A 24,062-nucleotide genomic window follows, 5' to 3' on the forward strand; every position below is an offset into this window, starting at 1 on the left:
CCGTCAGGGCCTCCACTCTGCCTCGGACAACAGGAGATCAGGCTGTGCCGGAGCAGTGCTCAGGCCCCGCCGCCTGCTCCCAGTCTCTGCAGCCTGAGTGTTGCTTCCCAGGACTGGAAGGAATCAGAGTGAGTATTGTTGCAGTTGTCTTACCCTTTCTGTGGATTCCCTGAAGGAATACCAACAAGCTTCTCTTTGTCTCCCTTCACTCCAGACAGAGAAGCAGTTATGCAGAAGACATATGGTCAAAACCTTTCAAAGGAAAAGGAGCTACCTGCTCCAATAGGGAGCAGAAAAAGTAATTTGAGGAGGGAAATTAAAAAAAAAAAAAAAAGGAAAAAAAATCCACCAAAATCCCTCTGAAGTGATAGGGCCAGAACGAAGGTTTAGTTGGCTAATTCTCTACCCGTGACTTCCAGCATCCCATAGGGGTGCTGGTTCATGTCCCAGCTGCTACAACTCCCATCCAGCTCCCTGTTTGTGGCCTGGGAAAACAGCAGAAGAAGGCCCAAAGCCTTGGGACCCTGCACCTGCGTGGGAGACGTGGGAGAAGCTCCTGTCTGCTAGCTTCAGATTAACTCAATTCTGACCATTATGGCCATTTGAGAAGCGAAACCAGCAAATGGAATATCTTTGTTTCTGTCTCTCCTTTTTTTTTTTTTCTGTAAATCTGCTTTTCCAACAAAAATAAGTAAATTTAAAAAAGAGTGAAATGCTTTAGAGAATACGGGCTTTAACAGATATCCACACACACAGCTGGAATTTAGAGAGCCAGGCATTAGGACAGCCACTTCTTGAGAAAAGCTGAGAAACCCTGAACTCTCCCCGCCGGCTGATCTTTAAGCTCCAAGCAAGCAGGAAGCTGGGCTAGGGCAGAGCTGGAAATGGCCTGACTCAGCACTGAAGGTGTGCCCCACCACACAGACAGTCAGCTGCAAAGATCAGACTTTCTTTTTTCTTTTATAGCAAATATTTAAGAGCCTTCAGTGACTACACACAACAAACAATACAGTCTTCACACAAACACTTTACGAAAACCCAAACAATATTATCTACAGCTATGAAAACAAGCACTTCCCAGAGTCGACACAGTACAATATTCAAAATGCCCTCTTTTCCAACTCAAAATTACAAAGAGTAAAAACAAAACAAAACAAAACAAAAAAACAAGAAAGTGTATCTTATTCACAGGGTAAAGGAAATTAATAGAAATTGTCCCTAGAAAGGGCATATTCTTCATGTATGAGACAAAAACTTTAAGTTGTCTTACACATGTTCACACAGCTCAGGAAACTGTGGGAGAAGAACAAGAAATCAGTGGAATGATGCCTCAGAAAATAGAGAATATCATTAAAGTGACAAGCATTACAAAAAGGAATCAAACAGAAATTCTAGCGTGAAATGTAAAAATGGCAAATATGAAAGACAAATATTTTTTATTTTTATTGGAAAATCAGATACACAGAGAGAAGGACAGACAGAGAGGAAGATCGTCCATCCATCGATTCACTCCCCAAGTGGCCGCAACGGCTGGAGCTGCGCTGATCTGAAGCCAGGAGCCCAGAGCCTGCTCTGGGTCTCCCACCGGGCCCCTAATAGGAAAAGTTAACTGGAAAGATTCTGTAGCGTATTTGAGCCGGCAGAAGAAAGAATCAGTGACCTGAAAGAGAAGTCTCTGCAAATTAGTCATCCTGAGTCGCAGAAAGAACAAACAGAGCCTCGGAAATCTGCGGAGCACTAGAAGGCACACCAACATACACCGAATGGGAGTTCAATCATGAGAAGACAGAGCAAGGCGAAAAGGAAAAACTAGAGACAGAATGGCCAAAAAAAAAAAAAAAAGAAAAAAGAACTAAGTGGAAGATGGGACTGCACACCCAAGAGGTTCAATGAGGCTGAGGCAGGATAAGCTCAAAGAGATCCACACTGGGACACAAAGCTGCAAACTCTCAAAACTAAGAACGGATAGAGAGAAACCCAAAAGTGGTGAGAAAGTCATTCAGTATGTACAAAGGGGCCCTAAATAACTGAAGAAATAATCTCTCTTCTGAAACCATGGAGGTAAGAAGGTAGTGAGATGACATATTCAAAGTGGCGAAAAGAAAACTTAAAACATCTCTCAGCTAAGAATCTGTACCCCGGGGACTGGGGTCAGCTCTGTGGCACAGCACTCTTGTACCCCGGGGACTGGGGTCAGCTCTGTGGCACAGCACTCTTGTACCTCGGGGATTGGGGTCAGCTCTGTGGCACAGCACTCTTGTACCCCGGGGACTGGGGTCAGCTCTGTGGCACAGCACTCTTGTACCTCGGGGATTGGGGTCAGCTCTGTGGCACAGCACTCTTGTACCCCGGGGACTGGGGTCAGCTCTGTGGCACAGCACTCTTGTACCTCGGGGATTGGGGTCAGCTCTGTGGCACAGCACTCTTGTACCCCGGGGACTGGGGTCAGCTCTGTGGCACAGCACTCTTGTACCCCGGGGACTGGGGTCAGCTCTGTGGCACAGCACTCTTGTACCTCGGGGATTGGGGTCAGCTCTGTGGCACAGCACTCTTGTACCTCGGGGATTGGGGTCAGCTCTGTGGCACAGCACTCTAATCCTCCACCTGCAGCATCTGCATCGTAAATGCATGCCGGTTCAAATCGTGGCTGCTCCACTTCTGATCTAGCATTCCTGGCCTGGGAAAGCAGCGGAGGATGACCTAAAGCTTTGGGCTCCTACACCCACAGGCGAAGAAGTTCCTGGCTCTTGGCTTTCCACTGACTCAGCTCCAACCCTTGCGGCCATTTAGGGAGTAAACCAGCAGAAAGAAGATCTCTCTCTCTCTCTCTCTCTGTTTATCTCACCTTCTCTCTGCAAATCTGCCTTTCAGATAAAATAAATATTTTTCGAAAAGAATCTGTATTTCACAAAAGTATCTTTCAAAAATTCAAAGGACAAATTAGAAGATAAATACTAATAAAAACTAAACCAATTAAGACATAAATACCAATAAAGACTGAGGGAGTCTGTCACTAGTAAACTTGAAAAGACAGCTATATAAAATAATATTGATACATATACAATCTCGTGCATGTGACACCAAGATGTAATTTATAACAGCAACATTAACATGGAGATACACAGCTAAACAGAAGCAGAGGTTTTTGTATACTATCGAACCTCAGATGAGACTATCTAAAACTATATTGATATAAATTTAATACATTAAATTGTAAATACCAAGCTACTCACTAAGACAATAACTAAAAAATTTGAGAAACACAAATAAGAATGGAACTTACATATAGCACATGAAAAAACTACACACAAAATAAATAGCAACAAAATTTAAGAACAAAAATAAATAGCAAAATAAGTAGAAAACAAATATCAAAATGAAAGATGGAAATCCTTGCTTATCAGCATTTACGTTAAATGAAATCAGATTAAACTATATCAAAGGCAGAGATTGACAGAAAAAAATTAAAACATGATCCAACTCCACTGTCTGCAAAAATCAGTGTGCAAGTAATGACATGAACAAGTTCGACTGGAACAGAAAGGAAAAAAATGTTTTGTGCACATAGAAACCCTCCAGACAGCTCTGATGAATATGCTAATTTGTAGACAATTTAGACTAAAAGTCAAAAACTTGTTACACAAGACAAAGAAGAACATTACATATTGGCAAAAAGATGAATATATCACGAAGATATGACTCTAAGCAACAAATATAGGTTACTAATAAGAGAAAACAAAAATTCATGAAACACATATTGACACACTTAAAGGGAGAAATGATTTTACAATAGTAGTGGAAGATTTTAATACATCACTACTACCAATAACAGATAGAACACCCAGGCAAACAATCAATAAGGAAATAGAAGACTTGGAATGTGCTACACATGCTATAAACAAGTCAATTGAACTGATTTATCCAGAACATTGCACCCTACAGCAGAGTAAACATTCCCCTCAAGTGTCCAAGCAATATTCTTCAGGCTGGATCACAGGTCAGAGCTCAAAACTTGTCTCAGTAAATTAGGACGCTGATATCAATCAAAGCATCTACTTAAGGGAAAAGAAACAGGGTTGAAATCAATAACAAAGAAAATTTGAAATAGCACAAATATACATATTACAATATATTTTCAAAGCATCTGTGGCTTAAAGAACACTCAAGAGAAATTAGAAAATATCTGTAGATAAGCAACAAGGAAAACACTCTCTATAAAACTTTATGCAGCCAGGTAAAGCAATGATCAGACAGTAATTTGTAGCCATAAAGATCTACATTTAAAAAGAAGAGCAATCTTAAATCAACAATTCTATCTTTCTACCTTTAGGAACTAGAAAGAGGAAAGGAAATAGTAAAAATTTGAAGCAGATGTAAGTGAAGAAGAGAAAAACAACAAAGAATTAAAACCAAAAGTAGATTCTTTGAAAAGATAAGGCTGATGATGAACTTTCAGGTAGGTTAAAAACACAGAGGTCTCAAATTATCAAAACCAGAAATGACTGCCAGAACATTATTATCTACTTTCTTTATTTGAAAGGCATATTTACAGAGAACAAACAAGAGTCAGAAAAAAAGGTCTTTAACCTGCTAGTTCACTCCCCAGATGGCCGTAACATCCAGAGCTGAGCCAATCTGAAGCCAAGCAACTGAGCAATCCATTGCTGCTATCCCAGGACGTAAACAGGGAATTGGATAGGAAGTGGAGCAGCCAGGACACAAATCGTCACCCTTACGGGGATGCCAGAGCTGCAGGCAGAGCATTAGCCTAAAACAACACTGTGCAGGCCTCAAGAACATTGCTATCAAATTTACAGGAAACAAAGGGGTTATAGCAAATGTTAAGAACAATTGTGCCAGCTGCCTGCTTTCAACCAAGAACCACACTTGGATGTGCTGGGCTTGAATAAATCATCCTTGTGCACTTGGATCGACTTAAAAAAAAAACCGACAATTGTGCACCCATAAATTGGATAATGTAGATGAAGCAGACAAATCTCCAGAAACACACTGTCAATATTGATACTTGAAGAAATAAGAACTTAAATATAACAACTGACACTTCAAATTAATAATAAAAAACCTTCCAGGAGCCACCCATATCAGAATACTTAATAAAAGTCCCGGCTACTCTGCTTCCAAATCCAGCTCCCTGCTAATGCACACCCTGGGAGGTGGCAGGTTCCAGTACCTGGGCTCCTGCCGCCTGTGGCAGATCTGAGTGCCAGGCTCTTGGCTTTGGCCTGGTCCATCCTCAGCTGTCATCGGCATTTGGAGAGTGAACAATTGGATGAAGATCTCTCTCCATTCTTTGTGTGTGTGTGTATGCATTTCAAAGAAAATGAAAATTGAAACATAAATTTAAAAATTCTCCTAGCAAAGTCTAAAAAAAGTTATGCATTCCACCAAATATTTAAAGAATTGACACATATGCTTAAAATCTTTCAAAAGCTAGAAAAAAAGAGAGAATGATTCCTAACTCATTTTATGAAGCCAAAAACTACCTTGACATTAAGATAAGGAATTAACAAAAAAAATTGAAAACTATACATTAATATCGCTTATCACTATAGATCCAAATATCCACTAAGCAATACCAGCCAAGTGAATCCACAGCATATTAAAGGGCACCACTACCATGTGCGATTTATCAGAAGGATATGAGGATGACTCCACATGTAAAAATAATCATACCCTTGGGCCCAGCGGCGTGGCCTAGCAGCTAGAGTCCTCGCCTTGAACGCACCGGGATCCCATATGGGCTCCGGTTCTAATCCTGGCAGCCCCGCTTCCCATCCAGCTGCCTGCTTGTGGCCTGGGAAAGCAGTCTGAGGACAGCCCAAAGCCTTGGGACCCTGCACCCGTGTGGGAGACCTGGAAGAAGTTCCTGGATCCTGGCTTTGGATCGGCATAGCATCGGCCGTTGTGCTCACTTGGGGAGTGAATCATTGGACGGAAGATGTTTCTCACTGCCTCTCCTCCTCTCTGTATATCTGACTTTCCAATAAAAATTTAAAAAAAATAATAATAATAGTAAAAATAATCATACCCTTGGATATAAAATATCCACTAAAAGATACCAGCTACCTGAAGGGGAAAAATCTGCATCACCACCTTACTTGATGTCTAAAACAGGAATTTAGCAAATTCCAGCACCATTTCATAATGAAAAGCAATCAATAATCTATGAATAGAAGGAGACTTCTTGCAACATGATAAAAGGAATTTATGAAAAACCGACAGCCAACATCATACTCAATGGTGGAAGACTGAGAGTTTTCCTGTTAACATAGGAAACAAGGCAAAGATGCCGTCAGCTTTCAGCATCTTGCCTCAACACTGTACTAGAAGTCCTTTATCAGAACAATTAGAAAGGAAAAGAAATGCAGGCATCCGGAAGAACCCCAATCAAAAAAGCAAATCCATCTCCATTCCCAGTGGCATGATCTTATTTATACAGAGACTTTAAGAATGCACACAGAGAAACACACACATGCTTAGAACTAAGAAATTCAACAAAATTTCAGCTATCATTCTATGCATTAGCAATGAACAATCCAAAAGGAAATTAAGAAAACAATTCTGCAGTAACAGCAACAAATAGAAAAATATCCTAAGGAATACATTTAATCAAAGTAGTGCAAAGACTTTCACATTTTACATCAGGTGGCCGTCTCCCATCCCCGGGGTGCTGGATATGGCTTCTCCCCCTCTCTACAGGAAGAATAAAAAGAAAATTGGAAATAATGGTCTCATCCACTTTCCCCTAATCTTTGCCCCTTCCCACCCTCATCAGTGGCCCACAAGGCATGCATCCTTCTCAACTACGTGAACATCATCAAGAAATGAAATTTAGATAAACAAAGAAGAATATCCAAACATGACTAACAGAAATTAAAGAAAATATAAATGAATGGAAAGAGACATCAGGTGCATGAATTGAAAGACTTACTATGTTAGGATGGTCACATTATCAGATCATCTTATGAATTCAATACAATCTCAACAAAGCTTCATCATTTTGGCAGAAATAGAAAAATAAATTCTCAAATTCATGTAAAATTGCCCACACATCCAAAATACTCTTACAGGGAGGCAATATTGTGGAACAACACTTTATGCCACTGTTTGAAACTCTATTGTCATTTATCAGATCTCCATTTCCAATCCTAGTGGCTCCATTTCCAGTCAAGCTCCTTGCTAATGTGCCTAGGAGGCTGAGTGTCCCGCAGCCATATAGATCAGATGGAGGTCCCTGATTAGGGCTTCAGCCTGGCACAACTCCAGCTGTGCGGTCATCTTCCTTTTCTTTTTATTTCTTTGTCTTTACTCAAAGGAAGTCATTAATTCTGTACAGTCTCAGGGTCACAGCAAATGCATAATTACTAAAAAAGAATTCTCGACTTAATGTGATATTAATAGAAAGAACAGATTCAATCCTAGCTACAATGCTAAGAACACAACATCTACCATACTCCCTGCTTCTTTTTTACTCCTTTGCTTCCTTTCTTCCAACATTCTTTATTTTTTCCTAATAAAATAAATCTTTATTTTTAAGAATCAAAATGCTCTTAGAGAAAAAGAAAAACTGTAGGATTCACATTTCCCAATTTGAACTCTGAGTACAAAGCTACGAGAATCAAACCATTGTTATATTGGCATAATGATGAACAAACAGTTCAGAAATAAGCCTTTACAGCTATGATAAATTCATTCTCACCATTCAACATGTAAAGAGAATATTCCCTTCAGTGAATGGGGCTAATACAACTAGATAGCCACATGTACTAGTCTAATGCTTACTTCACCCTACATTCAGCACTTAAAATAGATTAAAGACTGCCATAAAAGAGTTGAAACTATAGGACATAATTCTTTATGAGCTTAAATTTGGCCATAGTTCCTTAGTTACGAAACCAAAAGCACAAACTATTATAAAAATAAATGTTTAAATAGCACTTCCTCAAAATTAAACATGTTTATATACCAAACAAAGGACACTGTCCAAAAAGTGAACTATTGAGGCCAGTGCTATGGTGCATCAAGTTAAGCTGCAGCTTGAAAGGTCTGCATTGATGATACTGTCAGTCTCTCCCTCTCTGTTTTTCACCCACAAACTCTAGTTCAAGCTCCATCTCTTCTTCCCTCCCTCCCCAAATTACCTTTCCTCTGTCTTCCCCTCCACCCCAACCCCACCTCTCTAATGCACATCAACCCAAGACTCATTGCAGACAGTAGACTGGGTGGTTCAGAAGGAACCTCAGCTCTGCCATTGGCTGACAGCTGTGTAATCACGGGGCAACTAGCTTCACCTCTCTGGTTCTCACTGTTACCTACAAAGTAGGTACCTGTCTCACAAGGCCATTAAGATATTTACAGGGGATGTGGTACAAGGTGTGCCCCCGCATATCCCCACTCTCCTTGTTGCATTCAGCAGGCTAGGAAATCTTCATAATGAGGCTTGGGATAAGAGCCAATGTCTCTGAATCCAAACATCTATAGTTCTTTTTTCTTTTTAATTTATTTTATTTACTTGAAAGGCAGAGTGACAAAGATGGAGAGACAGAGAGAAGAGCTCTTCCATTGACTGGTTCATTCCCCAAATAATCTCAGTGACCAGGATACACCAGACCCAAATCAAGAGTCCAGAGTCCATTCAACAATCTCACATGGGTGGGCGGCAGTGGAGCAAGCACTTGGGCCGTGTTCTGCAGCTTTCTAAGGCACAGTAGCAGGAACTGGATCCGAAACAGAGCTGGGGAGGCTTGAAATGTCACCAGAATGCTGGTATCACAAGGTTACAGTTTAACAACATCAGCTCTTAAGACCAAGTCTCTCCTTTACTGGCTCTGCCTCAATCCCAGGGCTGTAGCACTCGAAGGCCTGGGCTGGGCTCCACCCCAGATAGCCGTGGAGGACGGCATTCAACCTGTGATCTGCTTGTCATAAACCTGCCAAAGTGCTCTGCTTTTTATAATCCACAGCTCAGACTGCCTTCGCCTCCCTGGGCTTCAGTGAAAGGACGAAATAACGGTCCCTGTCTTGGATGTCCTGGGAGGTATCACTGAGATTAATGCATACAAATGTCCTGACTACATTTCTGGCCATAGTAAGTGTTAAATAAACCCTAGTCACTTTCCCTTTTATTAGTATTACAATACCTCTTAAAACAATCCATTCAGGACAATACGAACTCCTGCCTAGTTCATGTTCCTTTTACATTGACTTCCCTACAGTTTTCAACCAACCACAGCGTCACTCAGCACTGAATGAAAGTAAATCACTTGTCCAAAAGCAAACCTTAAAAGAACCCTCTGGGAACTCTGAGGCCTCACTTCTGAATAAGTCTGGCCTGTTTCTTCAGTCGCGGCACACCTGGCCTGATTTCAACCCCCTTCATTGCACTGAACACTCCAGTTTGCTGGTGTCCTCCCTGTTCTTCAACCTAGGGATCTGTCTGGGCCCTTGACCAGGGAGTTCCGCAGTGATGCAAAGGCAATGAAGGCTTGCAGGAGAAAAAAATGACCCAAGGCACTAGCAAATTAGGTCTGTCCATCAACTGCTTGGAGGGCAGGGCACAACTGTGCTTCGTCCTCTATTTGTTCTCAGCTTTCATCAGGCCAGGATTGTGAGGCGAGACGGTTCAGTCGATTGGCTTAAACGCACATCTGGACAGGTCTAGAAACTGGATATTCTACGTGAAGTTCTGCATTCATTCCAAGGAATGGCTGACACAAGAATAAAACTGACTTTTGCCATCTAATTTATATGTGCCTTTCAGCCTTGAGCCTCTGTTCTCAAGGGTTCATTTAAGGAAAAGCAGACATTGCTGACAAAGGAAGTGGCTTTGCATAGTAACACCCAATTCCGTTAAGTTTGCTAAATGGCTAACAGGAAACTTTGAGCCAGGGTATCTCAAACAGTTCAACTGCTTATCTGATCCTCCAGTTGTTTCTGAGTAGATCGTCTTTATCCCCACTCCTTATAGGCTGTCCACTCTTAACTGTTAAGCGAGGGATTGGGAATAAAAAAGGAAAACAGGAAGAAAAAAAGAAAGAAAACTTTCAAATAGGGAATAAGCAAAAGTCACTGCTATCATAGCCTGTCCAACCATGTCCACTGCCTATCCACAGATGTTACACAACTGGGAGAGAATTACCTACAGCCACCCTGATCCTTGGCCATTCACCCAAATCCTACTTCAGCTTTCCACAGCAAAAGTGCTCTGTGTCATAGAGAATAAGCACACATTCCCCGTGGAGAACCTGACCTTCTTTGCATTTTATTACTACACCCAGGAGCCAAAGGCAACAGTAAGTTTACTGACTAGCCCACTCCAATCAGAGATCAAAGGGGTGTTTCCCAAGCACTGAGAAAATCTGGGGTTGTTGACTCCAATGGACTCATGCATAACTGACATCCCAGGCTGACACATCATCAGAACAGGTATTTTATGCTGCATGAGTCTTCCAACAACCCTGAAAACCTCTAATTCACCAATTAGCCACCTGTTCTACCTTGACACACTGGAGTATTCTGCTTACCGGGAAACCAAATGAAGAGAAATAAGATAAAATTAAATACCACTGTCATGGCCCATGGAAATAAGTGGGGTAAGGTCCCTATGCATTGTGCAGTGTTAGGGGTAGGTATATTTCTTTTTCACTTTATAAAGAAGGCAACTGAGACACAGAGAGGGAATATAACCTACCTGCCTTAGACAGATGCTTAGCTGCATAGACAGATAAACCCAGCAGTGTGAATTCTACCTCCCCCACCCCCCAAAACATGGTAAGCATTTTTAAACTACATTTTCTGATGGTTTGATAATTTGTCTCAATTTCAAGCAGGAGTTTAAACTACAAACGCATCAAGGGTACTAACAGCATGGACATATAAGCCACTTAGGGCATTTAGAGGCGGGGCCAGGGAAAGTAATAACAGATTAGATTATGCCATCAGAGTGAAGTCATGATGATTAAACCCCAATGACTTTAAAAGGAAAAAGAGAGAGACCACAGACAGAGACAGGTAACTAGACAAGCATTCTCCCTACCTCTTGGAATGTGATGCCCAGCCCCACCGAGGCAGTCTGCCAGCTGGTACCACTAGAGACCAACTCAGTGGGGCACACCTGTGACCCTTACAGTGTTAGTTTGCCTTGGCTATTTCCTTATGGTAACAAAATGCTAACTAATACATACATCAGACCCAGGGACACACTCCATGATTTTGCCATAGCTATTCTTGTGAGCACTGACCGTGTGCTACATATTGTTCTGGGTACTGGGGCCACAGTGATAAATGAAATGAACAAAATGCCTAGCACTTTACTTGAATCAGCTCCTTTAATCTTCACAGTAACACCCCAAGGTACTACCCTCCATGTCACATGAAATAAACTAAAAGAGAGGTTCAGGGACTTGCCCATAGAAACAGAGTAAGAAAGTGGTAGGCAGTGGATTCAAGTCCAGAGTGAAATCCATAGACCTTGCTTCCCTGATCAGCTCTTGACTGACGTCCCACTCTATTTATTGCATATACACTGCACTTGTTTATTTCTTATCTTTCCTTCCAGCCTCAGGATGGAGACCACTTCTGTCATGTTGACTACTGAGTTCCCAATGCTGAGAACAGTATCTGGCCCGCAGCATAAGTGAAATCAATATTTACTGAGCTTTTAATAAATACTTGTTGGGCTGAAAGGATGTGAATGAACAAGAAGGGCAAATGTGTCCCTTCTGGCTATGTTGTCTCTTGAATTTCTCAAGATTATTTCAAGAGAGGCTAACCCAGCTGGGCTTCCAATTTTGATGAGAGCTATCAAGCGCTCTGTGACCCTTCAAGATGGATCCATACTTCATTGGAGGTCCTGCCACTTGCTGCCACCTTTGAAAACAAAAGCTTCAGCCAATACCAAGTGGTAATAGAATTTGGACAAGTGCTTGTAGAAGAGGAACAAAAACAATAATGCAGAAAGAAAATGTAATTGCCTGAGGCTCACTTCTCCAGACCCAGAGCAGGGTGTTGCAGTCTTCACAGCAGGGAGAAATGAAACTGGCGGGCAAGCGTACCTTGCAGTCAACTGAAATGTTCTCATTTGAATGCACTAGCAGTGCGCCTGCAGTTCCTGGACAAGGCATGACAGATTCAGCGCGCACACCTTTGCATCAGGGAGGACAACTGCCAAGACCCAGAGAACTCAATCCCGGGTGCAAGTCAGCAGTGAATGAGACAAGAGAATCAACAGCCTCCGGGACCTGAGTAGGAAGGGGTGGGACTACTCCAGCAACCAGGAGACACCAGAGGAATTACAAGCACAGCTAACCTTTACTGAATACTTTCCATGTACCCAACATGATTTCAAGGGTTTACACATAACTACCTATTTTTGTGGTGGGAGTAATTACTCAGATTTCTGTTTTGCAGACAAGGGACCTGAGGTAGAGCAAGATCAAGGAAACAGCCCAGGGTGGTCCAGCGAGGAAGAAGGGGAGCTGGAATTTCAGTGCCTACAGGTTGACTCCAGAGCAAACACCCTCAACCTTGGCATTATCCACCCGTTGTTCATGGAAAGATGTAGTTAGTACCTGCCCTGTGCCAGGATTATAACAACCTAAGTGTCACAACTTAAAAAAAAAAACTATTTGATGGGTAGTGTGGTAGAGAAGGATCTTCCATCTGCTGATTCCAGGAGCCTGGATCTCCATCTGGGTATTCAACATGAGTGACAGGGGTCCAGGTACTTGGGTCATCATTCATTTCTTTCCCGTGCTCATTAGCAGGAAGCCAGAGAGTGACTCAAACCAATACTGTAACATGAGATGCAGGTGCCACAAGTGGCAGCCTAACCAGCCATACTACAATGCTGGCCTCTCAGTGCTATGTTTTATGAACAGTCTTCATTGGGTCAAAGTAGCAACAGAAGGAAATCAGGGATTCCAGTGAGTTCTCTAAAATATTCAACAGGAGAGGACTTTCCTTTTTCCTTAAGGAATATATTTGCTTGTACCAAATTGAGGTAAGATGGGAGGGGCTGCACTTGGCATCTAAATGCCAAGTGACCTACAATACACAGCAAAAGTCTCATCAATGAATTATCTGATCCACAATCTCAGGAATGCTCTCTTGGTACACACCGCCTTAGAACATCATCCTGGGCTTTCACTCCCTTTTCCAATATTCCTGTTGGCACAGACAACACACACATTCTCATACACACACACTCACATACTTCTACACTCACATGTGCACTCAAGGGATGAAAGACAGGTCTAATGATAAAAAGCTCCACATTGAACTCTTTCAAATCAGCACTGCACCCCCAAACGCAAAGGGTCTCTAGCAGTCGGCTGGAAGATTAGGACAGAGAAGACAGCTCAGTGAATGAAGCTGAAGTGACAAAAATGAAACAAGGAGCTGACTTAAAACTGAAGCACCAAACTGCAAGCCACAGCAGCCAGCTAGGGGCCCTCAAAAAGAAAGGCCCCATGAAGGAAGTGAGACTGGAGGGACAGGAAGGGGCAGAGTGATACCCCGTGAGCAGATGTGTGGGATGTGGAGTAGTAAGGGCTGAGAGGAGTGGCAGGGGGAGGGAGAAATTAACTTGATTTCTTGAGAAATAGGGCAGGGCCATCTTAATGATGTCCTGGCTGAAAACTGGGTAGGATTTATCTAGTGGCCAACTATAAGTGTCCAGTGTTTGGTAAAGAGATCAAGGAGATTCTACTCATGACTGTGGGGCTCTTCTAATATGAGAGCCAACGTTGCAAGTGGTGGCTTGATCTGCCAACATAAGTCTGTGGGGTCTTTCTGGTATGTAACCTCCTGATAGGGAAGAGGCTATGTTGCAAAGATGTAACAATGAAAGAAAGATTGGATGACTCAGTCCATCTGATTCATCGGAGGCTTCTAAAATAGTCTGTAACCCCTTTCCTCCCATCATCTTCCTCCTTCTGTCTGCCCATCCATGCATCGGTCCACCTATGCCTGAATGCACCCATCCACTCATCCAGCCAGCCAGTCATGAGCACCTGCTCTCTGCTGGGCACACTCCACTGGGCAAGAGCCACCTGTGGTTCAGGGACTTCATACTGCTCCCTGCTGCCTGGTACAGTTGTGATTACTAACAGACTGTAAGATTTCTAAGGACAGTGACTCTGGACCCAATATCAGCTCATGACTATCACATAGCATGAATTTGTTGAATTCAGTAAGAATTGTTTTTTCTGACCCTTGGCAGGCTTTGAATCCAGGAGTTGATACACTGGTAAGAACACCTTGGCTATGTCTACAGTATTAGGTTACAAAAGTTACTGAGCACATTCTACCAAGGACTTTAACTCTTCCATGAATGGGCTTTGATGAAACTAACGCAAACCTGCACATGTGCATATTTTTATAGGAGAAGAGGAGCCATTTTACAATAACTTGTGTCTCAGGTCTAACATGATCCTGCAGTGGGCTTGGGTAGACTTACAGTTAACTCCCAATACAGCTCTGCCCTCAAACATTTACACATCAAGTAGGGGTGGAGAGAGGTAATGACATGAGGTTACAGATCTAAGAGACAAGGTGCAAAACAACAACTTGAACAAAACAGAATGGATGAGCTGTGACACAGCTGTCTGAAATGGGTTGTGTGTCTCGGAGACCCAGAGGGTCACGGTGCTTCAGTTTCCTTATCTGTGAAACTCAACTAAAAGTAGCAGCATCTCAGTGTGGTTTGGAAGGTTAAGCACAATACACGAACCTTTGTAAATGCACCATGTTATGAAAAAAAGACACTATTTATAATAACATTAATTACCATTCAGATCAAGAATGTAATTCCAGCTCTTCGAAAAACCAAAGCCCTTAGAGTCACCCTTGAGTCTATAGTTTCTTTCAACCAATCCAGAAGGGGTACCCCATTTGCTTCACCAACAACACATATATTCAGAGCTGAGCTCAGTACTCTCTCCACTTTCCCCTCCCTGAGATGAGCTTCCACAACTTCTGTCTAGGCTGCCAAAGTAGCTGCCTAACTGCAGCCACTACACTTAATGTCCCTTAATGGCTCACCATGAAAGCTCCTAGGATAATCATTTAAAAACATAAGACATCATTCTAGAATTCTTCTCCAAACCTTACATTGCCCTTACCCCCTTTTAGAGGAGTTAAAGCTGACATTCTCCAAGGTATTAGTTGATACATTCCTTTCTACATCTCCTCTGCCCCCAGTTTACCCTAACTCAAAAACACTGGCTGCCCATACATCAGACAGTCCTCCTCTTTAGGACCTTTGCCTTGGTTATTCTGAGACAACTCCGTGATTGCTACACCAGAGAAGCCAGAATAAAATCGTACTTTGCAAACAAGCCCTCAGGTTCAGTTGACACTCAGAAAGTACCTCTGCAGAAGCTCAACATGCCAGTCAGTGGGTGTTTACAACTGACATGGCCAACCACTAAACCCAACCCATAGCTGGTGAACATCTTTCTCTGCTCAGACCCTGTGCTGGCTCCAGTGGCATCCAAGCAAATCACACTGTCTACTGTGTCTCATGCCACCCTCCTAGTTTGAGCTTTAGCCCAAGGTATTTTGCCTTGTCAGGGAACACAGAATGCCCTGGAGCAACGACTTAAGAAAGCGCTGGGCGGCGTGGCCTAGCGGCTAAAGTCCTCGCCTTGAAAGCCCTAGGATCCCATATGGGCGCTGGTTCTAATCCCAGCAGCTCCACTTCCCATCCAGCTCCCTGCTTGTGGCCTGGGAAAGCAGTCGAGGACGGCCCAGTGCATAGGGACCCTGCACCCATGAGGGAGACCTGGAAGAGGTTCCTGGTTCCCGGCTTCGGATCGGCGCGCACCGGCCCGTTGTGGCTCACTTGGGGAGTGAAACATCGGACGGAAGATCTTCCTCTCTGTCTCTCCTCCTCTGTGTATATCTGGCTGTAATAAAATGAATAAATCTTTAAAAAAGAAAAAAGAAAGCGCTGGGAAGGTGTTCATATAGTCACAGCTCCCTCCAACCCCAGCACCTGCAACTGCAAATTTAAACCAACACAGAAGCTGCTGCTGCTGTCCTGGTTGGAGGAGGGGGACAAGGCATGATTGCCTCCAAGGAGAATGAAAAATAGAGTAGACTTACACAGCTCACCAACCCAGCCAGACAACTCTTCACTTCATAGCCATTCAAGAAAGTGGAAAGAAAGAAGCAAGTGCCTCTTATGGGGGAACTCTACAATGACTTTGTTCAGGTTCCTTTTGAATTGGGTGCTGATAAGCATGATCCCTCCCCCTTCTGAAGAATATGCACTGTTGGATTCAGACTGTGACAACCATGTTCAACTGGCTATTAAATTAAAGTCCGCAACCTTTAAAACCCACAATGATGTGTGCAAAACTTCAGAAACTAGCAGAGCATGATGGGGACTCAACATGCTGCAGAAATATAAAGGGTGCTGATTCCAGGAGCCAGGATACACAATCAGTCACGAAGGCTCATTCAAACACATGTGACAGTTGGGGGCAAGATGACCATGGAGTTACGAAGCTGAGCATTAGGACAATATATACATGTGGATTTTGACAACCAGCCCAGCAGTGCTCCAGAACACCCATGGGCTGCAGAAACATCAGAAAATAAGAAGCTCAGGCACCTAAGAAGGAGCAGTAGGAAGGAATTAGATTTCCAATTCATGTGTTTCTGTCACAATAGACTAATTTTGAGGGAGCAGTCCAAAGATATGATCAGACTCCATATCAAATATTCATACATTAAAATCCTTACAAGCATTTCCTCTGGAATTCTTTTGCCTGTTGCAAAACTGAAGCTCCTGCCCTCCAATAGTCTTACTCACAAAATGTTCCTTTGTTACATTAACACATATAACAGTTTGTAGATATATATTTATGGATTTACACATAACATATTTCTGTCTTCCTGATAACTATAAACTCTGCCAAAATTCTGAATTTGTGACATACCCAAAAAATACTTAGTAAATGAGGAGTGAGTTAGTGGATGACCCTCTCTTGTCACTTTCCTTTAACTGTTGCTTTTAACAAGATCTGTGTAACTGTTGGCTCTGAAGTAGAGCTCCGCCCTTGATATGTCTGGGATACAGGTTCCACTCATGCCCCCTATCCAAACGATCTGTCCCCATCCCCATTTCTACTGGGTGAGTAGCAAACTACGTGGCATCACCCCTCAGCAAAATGGGCCAGGCTGAGTAGCACCCTCCTCCCAGTAGCCATTCCTAGGCTGGCAATGAAAAGTCATGAGTGACTTTCCTTGGAAAGATGCATTGAGTCAGCACGCCAGATCTCTTCTCTTTAGGGCTTTGAACAAGCAAACACCAAGAGTAGATTCAATAGCTGCATGGACCACAAGGTCACAGCGAATTAACTGAGGTGAATGGCATGTTGGCGCCACCACACTCGTGTTACAGAATATCAGTGTTACAGACAGAATTGGTGACAGGAGAAAGGCGACCAAAGAAGAAAGGTCCACAGGAGCTGGAAAACCGGGAGAAGAAACAGGCATTTCCTGAGTCACCCCAGTTCAGACCCCTACAGAGCCTTAGCTGCTCAGCTTTCCTATATTTTCCCTTACTTTCATGTGATTCTTTGACCCTTAAAATATACCATTTCACACACACACTTTTTAATTAAACTAGTTTAACTCAAAATTCTACCCTTTGTGACACTTGTGTGCTATAGAGGATTCCAGTATGCGCTGTTCGATCCAAATCTGTCCACCTCTACAGGAACCAGATCTGTCCAGAATCCTGGACTGGACCGCATCACCCATGTCCCTGGACCAGGCAGCAGACACACATTCATCCACATCCTCCAAACAAAATCTGAAATAGACCCATACTCTGCTTTTGCAAAGACTCTTAGAATTTGAATTATGTTCCCTCCATCTCCCCACAAAAAGAGATCTTGGAATCTTTACTTCCTAAATCTCAGAATTAACATTATTTAGAACCATTTCAGAATCAAAAATGAAGTGACTATGGTGGAACTTTATCTGACTTGATGTCCTTAATGAAAGTGGAAATCTGGAGACAGCTTGATGCAAACAGATGGAAGCAGAGGTCAGGGGAATGCATTTGCACACTAAGAAATCACATTGTCTACAAATTTCCAGAGGTTAGCAGACAGACCCAGAACAGAAAACCACTCTAAGTCCTTGGAGGGAACCTATAGAAACTTACCTAACATCACATATAGGTACAGAACCATAACCAGAGACCGTATATATAGACATATATTGCCAAAGATCAACCCTAAAATGGGCCACTCTGGGATGGTGATTATTTTGAGCTGGAAGCAAATGAGAATCAACAAATATAAAAGGAATTCTTCCTGGCTCTTCCTACAGCTGATTAAAAGCAGAAATTCCTGGGGAAGGCACTGTGGCATGGTGTATCAAAACACAACTTAGGACAGCCACATCCGATATTGGAGTGCCAGGGTTCAACTCCTGCCTGCTTCAATGCTTATCCAGCTTGCTGCTCTTACACTGGGGAAGAAGTGGATATTGCCCCAAGTACATGGACTCCTGCTACATCCACAGGAGAGACCTGGATGGGGTTCCAGGCTTCTGGCTTCAGTCTGGTCCAACCCTGGTTGCTATAGGCATTTGGAGGAGTGAGCCAGTATGGCAGTGGATGTTAGAGCTCTCTCTCTCTCTCTCTCTCTCTTTCTCTCTTTTTTCTTTCCTTCCCTCCTCCCTTTTTATTTCTCTCTCTCCCTGTATTTCTATCTCTCGCTTTGTTTTTCAAATACATAAATAAATCTTCAAAATTTACTTAAAGAAGAAACATAAGAAATAAGGGCTGCCATAAATACTCTCTTCCAAGAAAGTTTTACAGCCACAAAAAAAGACAAAAAGTTAAGCTGTAAAACAGATCCACACAAATAACCCTTATCTTCCATTAGCTTCCCCATATATTTTCCTTCTCACTGTTTTACTGCCCTTAGACACCTAAAACTCCTTTCCATTATCTTGTAACTTCTCTAAAACTTGAATGTCCCTTTGCTAAGATGCCATAAGACTAAATCCAAATCAATTCTTTGTGTTTCTCATCTCTGCTATTCCCAAGTTCTCATATGATACATATGCTAATAAACTTTTGTGGATTCCTGTTGTTAATAATCAGTCTTTGAGTTGTCTAGTTGGGGGCCCCAACTAGAGAATTCAAGATATGAAGAAGAAATCATTTTTCCCCTTCCCTATGAGCAGAACTGAAATCTGCCCAGCAGGCCCAGCTTTAGGATAAACAAGCACGACTTCTACTCAAAAACCCTATCTGAAGACCCTTGCCTTGCAGGTGTCTCTTATTGTCCAGAAATATCTTGACAGGGATCACAGATGATCTCTTACACACTTTGCTATGTACCCACATAATCCATACGTTGAACTTCTAACTCCTGGTATCTTCAAATGGAACCAGATCTGTAATAAAAAGACCTAATGGCATCAAAATGAAACCTTTGGGGTAGGGCCCCAATCCAGTCTGACCAAGGTCCTTAAAAGAGGAGGAAGTGACACCAAGGATGTGCAAGCACAGAGAAGGCATGGAGGACCGGCCTGGAACAAGACAGGAAGAGTCCCTTGCAAACCAGATGAGACCACAGGACACACCAACCTGCTGGCCTTTGATCTTGGACGTTCTGCTTCTAGAACTATAAGGAAATAAACTTTTCTCATTTAAACTGCCCAGTCTATGCGATTTTGTTTTGGTTCCCTTGGGAAACTAATACCTCCTTTCTGATGTCTTTCCTTCTGTCTTTCTGTAGACATGCAAGCTCTAATGTAAATCAGGTTGCATACCTCCTGCCTCCCAGACCACATGTCCTAGCTTCACTTGCAGCTGGGCTTGGTACGATGATGAAATGGTAGCCAGCAGGACATCAGAAGAAAGGTCGACTCTGCCTTCAGGAAGATGTACTGAAGGGAAGGCTGTTGTGGCCGGTTGGGTCAGTAACGTGGGCACGGGGAAGGATCTGGGGATGAGGCACCGACACACGTACCAGAAATGGTGGAAATGTCTCCCCCGGCCTCTCGCGAGGCCTGCTTTTATTGCCTCCACTCATGACCTCTCACTTCGTTCTTGTTTACGCTTTAGCCCTCACGCTCAATATTGGATACAGCTGAGTTCCATTAGACCAGGTGCTTTCAGCCCCAAGCCCATTACCTGTAGCGCTCAGTTTAGCGAGTGCTAACCAACTCCTTAGCCCACAACAGAAGGCAACAGTCATGTAGCTCCTTTCATACTTCTCACTGGCTGGAAGGTGGACTCAATGGCTAAAAGCTGAAGGTCAGCAATGTGGCAATGTGAGCATCCCATATGGACAAAAGTCCAAGTGCTGGCACTTTCAATCCAGCTCATTGTCAATGGGCCTGGGAAAGCAGCAGAAGATGGCCCATGTATTTAGGCCCTAGATCCACATAGGAGACCCAGAGGAAGCTCCTGGTCCCTGACTCTGTCCTAGCTATTGTGGCCATTTGGGAAGTGAACCAGCAGATAGAAGATCCCTCTCTACCCCTACCCAGTCTCCTCTCTCTATAACTCTGCCTTTCAAACAAATAAAAGCAATCTCTTTCAAAAAAAATGTCCAAGGCTTAAGCAGCCAGCTGAGTTCCAGGGGCAGAAGCCACATGGCACAGAAGCGAAGGGAGAGAAAGAGCTGCTGCCCCACCACCTGCTCACAAACTATCCAGCCTTTCCATAGTCACACTTCATCCTAACTGGCATTATAACTTTCTATTTTATACCTCCCTTTTTGCCTTCCTTTGTCTTCACTAAAAACAGAAAGCCCTCTCCGTTGACTAGTGTCTCAGACAGATAGGATTACAACAAAGTCAACAGGCAATGCTAGGGGCCTGGCACGGTAGCCTAGCGGCTAAAGTCCTTACCTTGCATGTGCCAGGATCCCCTGTGTGCACCAGTTCTAATCCTGGCAGCCCCACTTCCCATCCAGTACCCTGCCTGTGGCCTGGGAAAGCAGTCAAGGACAGGACAAAGCCTGGGGATACTGCACCCACGAGGGAGACCCGGAAGAGGCTCCAGGATCCTGGCTTCAGTTCTTTGCAGCTTTGGTCATCGTGGCCACTTGGGGAGTGAATCAATGGATGGAAGATCTTCCTCTGAGTCTCTCCTCATTTCCGCATATTTGACTTTCCAAAATAAATAAATAAATCTTTAAAAAAAAAAAGGCAATGCTAGTGGCCAGCATTGTGGTATATAACATGTTAAGCCACTGACAATATTGCAGTGTCAGCTCAAGTTTCAGCGCCTGCTTCCACTCCAGCTCCATGCTCATACATCCAGGAAGGCCACGAAAGTTGGCTCAGCCATGTTAGAGACCAGGATGGAATTCCTGCCTTTCAGCTTCAGCCTGGCCCACACGTGGCTCAAGGCATTTAGCGAGTGAACCAGAAGATGAAAGATCTCTCATTCCCCCGCTGCCTTTGTCCTTCAAATAAATAAATAAATCTATCTTTTTTTTTTTTTTTTTAAGGAAAGGCAATGTTAATTATGCTTGAACTCCTAGTAGACTAACTCATCAAGCAGTCAACAGGCTTGATTTGTAAAATTGTTACTAATTGCCTTTCTAGTCTATGGTCTAGTCCCGGTGTTTCTCTAGGTTAACTATATGAACTTCTTGTGAGTGACCACACACCCCCAAACCCCAGTGCTCACAGGAGGAATCCAGGCATACACACACGGCACTCCCAGCCTTTCCCCATCCATCCCCAGTCAGCTCTGCCACCTTCCTCTCCACTGCAGAACTGGACTATTTGTTTCACCCACATGCCATCAACCTGCTAGCTTCCTGCCTTTATCTATGACATGCCCCCTCCTAGACACCCTCCTGGGATAGTGAAAATTGCCTTGGGCTCTGAAGATGATTGAATTCAAGGCCCAGATCCATAAATTCCAAAGTTATATGGACCCTGCCACTTGTTTTTTTCATCTGCGAAATGGAAATAATAACACCCTGCCTCACATGAATCAGAGACACACTGCGCGAGAACAGCTGCTACAGTCTATAATGTAGTGCCTTACATGACAGGACTACCTTGAGCTTGGCTTTGGGGTACACTGTGTCTTTGTTCTGCAATGACAGGTTAAACCACTTGACCTTGCTCACTAATTCTCACTGGGCCAGGCACACCACTAAGTGCTCTATATGCATTTCCTCACTTAATCCTTCCAACAACTTCATGAGACCTGCATTACACGCCTATTATTATTACCTCCCCACTCCTTATGGGTAAGAAAACAGGCTCAGATCCAAATTCAGTTCTGTCTTTGCAGCCCAAGCTTTATACTTTACAATTACCCCCTCCAGGGTAGGGCTGTATCATTTTCTACTTTGGAATCACACTGCCTTGTCCGTGGAAATTTCAATGCCGCTTTCACACCAGGGTCTTTTCTGTACTCTGATGAAGCAAGGCTGCAGCTAGAAAAGAAATAAAACCTGGCCAGGGGGTTGCATGAATCTCACCCTGGCTACCCACTGTCAGCAAGGCAAGCAAGGGAGCCAGTGGTTACCTGTGAGGAAGCAGCCCCTGCTAAACCCAGCCCTCCAGACTCACAGCCACCAGCACCCCTGCCTAGCAGGCCTTAGGGAAGAGCACTAACATCATTGGCTCTGAGAAAGACCGAACAGGAAAGCCTTCAAGGATGTGCTAGTCCACCCCACTCCAATCCCGGATGCAGCAACAGCTCTTCATCTACTCCCAACACTCCAGTCATTGCCCCAAATAATCTACACAAAAGAAAGCTTTGGTGTGGTAGCTATTAGTAGCTGAGCCTCAAAGCAAGAAAAACCAGAACACAGACTAACGTGCAGATGGTAATGGTGTTACAGCTAGAACCAGGGTGACTCTGGGGTCACCTTCTCTGTTCCCTCTGCTGTAGGGTTTCCATCCCCTGTAGGACCAACCTAAGCTTTACCTTGGCCTTTCAGCCACCCAGAGCCTAGAGAGAAGGCTGGAGATGACATTCAACAGTTACCCTCAGGGAGGAGAGACTTCTTTAATGGGTAGGCACCTGTAAGTTCCTTCCAGGAACCCTAAAGGGTGCCCAACCTATGACTCCCTCTACACACAACCATCTGTGTGTTCCATCCACATAGGCAGGGGTAGCCTCTTTGTCAGGTGGGGGTGACAATCTTATTCCTCCCTGCAGCCCCTTCTGTCTATGAAATCACGTCCTCAACTGGGCCCAATGGGGACAATGTCTACAGGTAATAATTGCTTACATTTTGTGTGAATTCCTCTGAATAACTGCATCTCCTGTCATCCTCCCAGACTCCTGGGAAGCAGCTGTTGCTATTATCCCCATAATACAGACAAGGAAACTGGGGCCTAGCAAGAGTAACGGATGGGATTAGAAGGAACTGGCAGCTAGAATCCAAGAGGAGGCAGTTTGCCGCCACAGGCCGTGTATTCACACTGCATTGTGGCATCTGCACAGCAGCTATGCACACAGTTCTTGGTGCAGTAAGACTCTATTCCGTTTCTCTCAATCTCCTGGTAACTGCCCTAGTTACCTTGGATCACCAACACTGACTCCTGCGTGCCACCCAGGCACCTGGGCTCTTCTGTCCACCCAACCTCCCTCCATACTGGCTTAAACAAAAATCTGATTATGTGTTTGTCCTGCTTAGAAACCCTCTATGGTTCCCTACTACTTGCATGGGGGAAAAATAGAAACCTAACTCCCCAGCCTGGCATTCACAGCAGTCCTCCAAAATGCAGTTCCACTTTACCAAGGGCTCCGTCATCCCGTGAATGACTTCTCCCCTCAGGGCAGAACTTGCTCCCAGCTCTCCTGTCCCGACCCAGGTCACATCTCCTAGACCACACGGGTCCATCCACCTGCATGGCATCCGCTTTGCTAAACAATCTCCATCTACCTCACCACCCAGCTTGGCGGCCCAGCGTCAGGACAGCTTTCCATTTTACAGATTCCCCTGAGGATAAGAATCACTATTGGTTCATCTTAAAATTCCCCCCACAGTACTTAGTGCCCAGGACTGCAACGGCTCAGGGCCCCC

General features: G+C 43.8%; 1 protein-coding gene across 2 annotated transcripts in view; it reads right to left on the reverse strand.

The window, feature by feature from the left end:
• Nucleotides 1-24,062, reverse strand: part of DOCK2 (dedicator of cytokinesis 2) — a 526,535-nt gene that overhangs the window by 501,572 nt on the left and 901 nt on the right. The gene's annotated exons all lie outside the window — the stretch shown is intronic.

Source organism: Ochotona princeps, chromosome 19 (assembly GCF_030435755.1).
Source record: "Ochotona princeps isolate mOchPri1 chromosome 19, mOchPri1.hap1, whole genome shotgun sequence".
Taxonomy (NCBI): Eukaryota; Metazoa; Chordata; class Mammalia; order Lagomorpha; family Ochotonidae; genus Ochotona; species Ochotona princeps.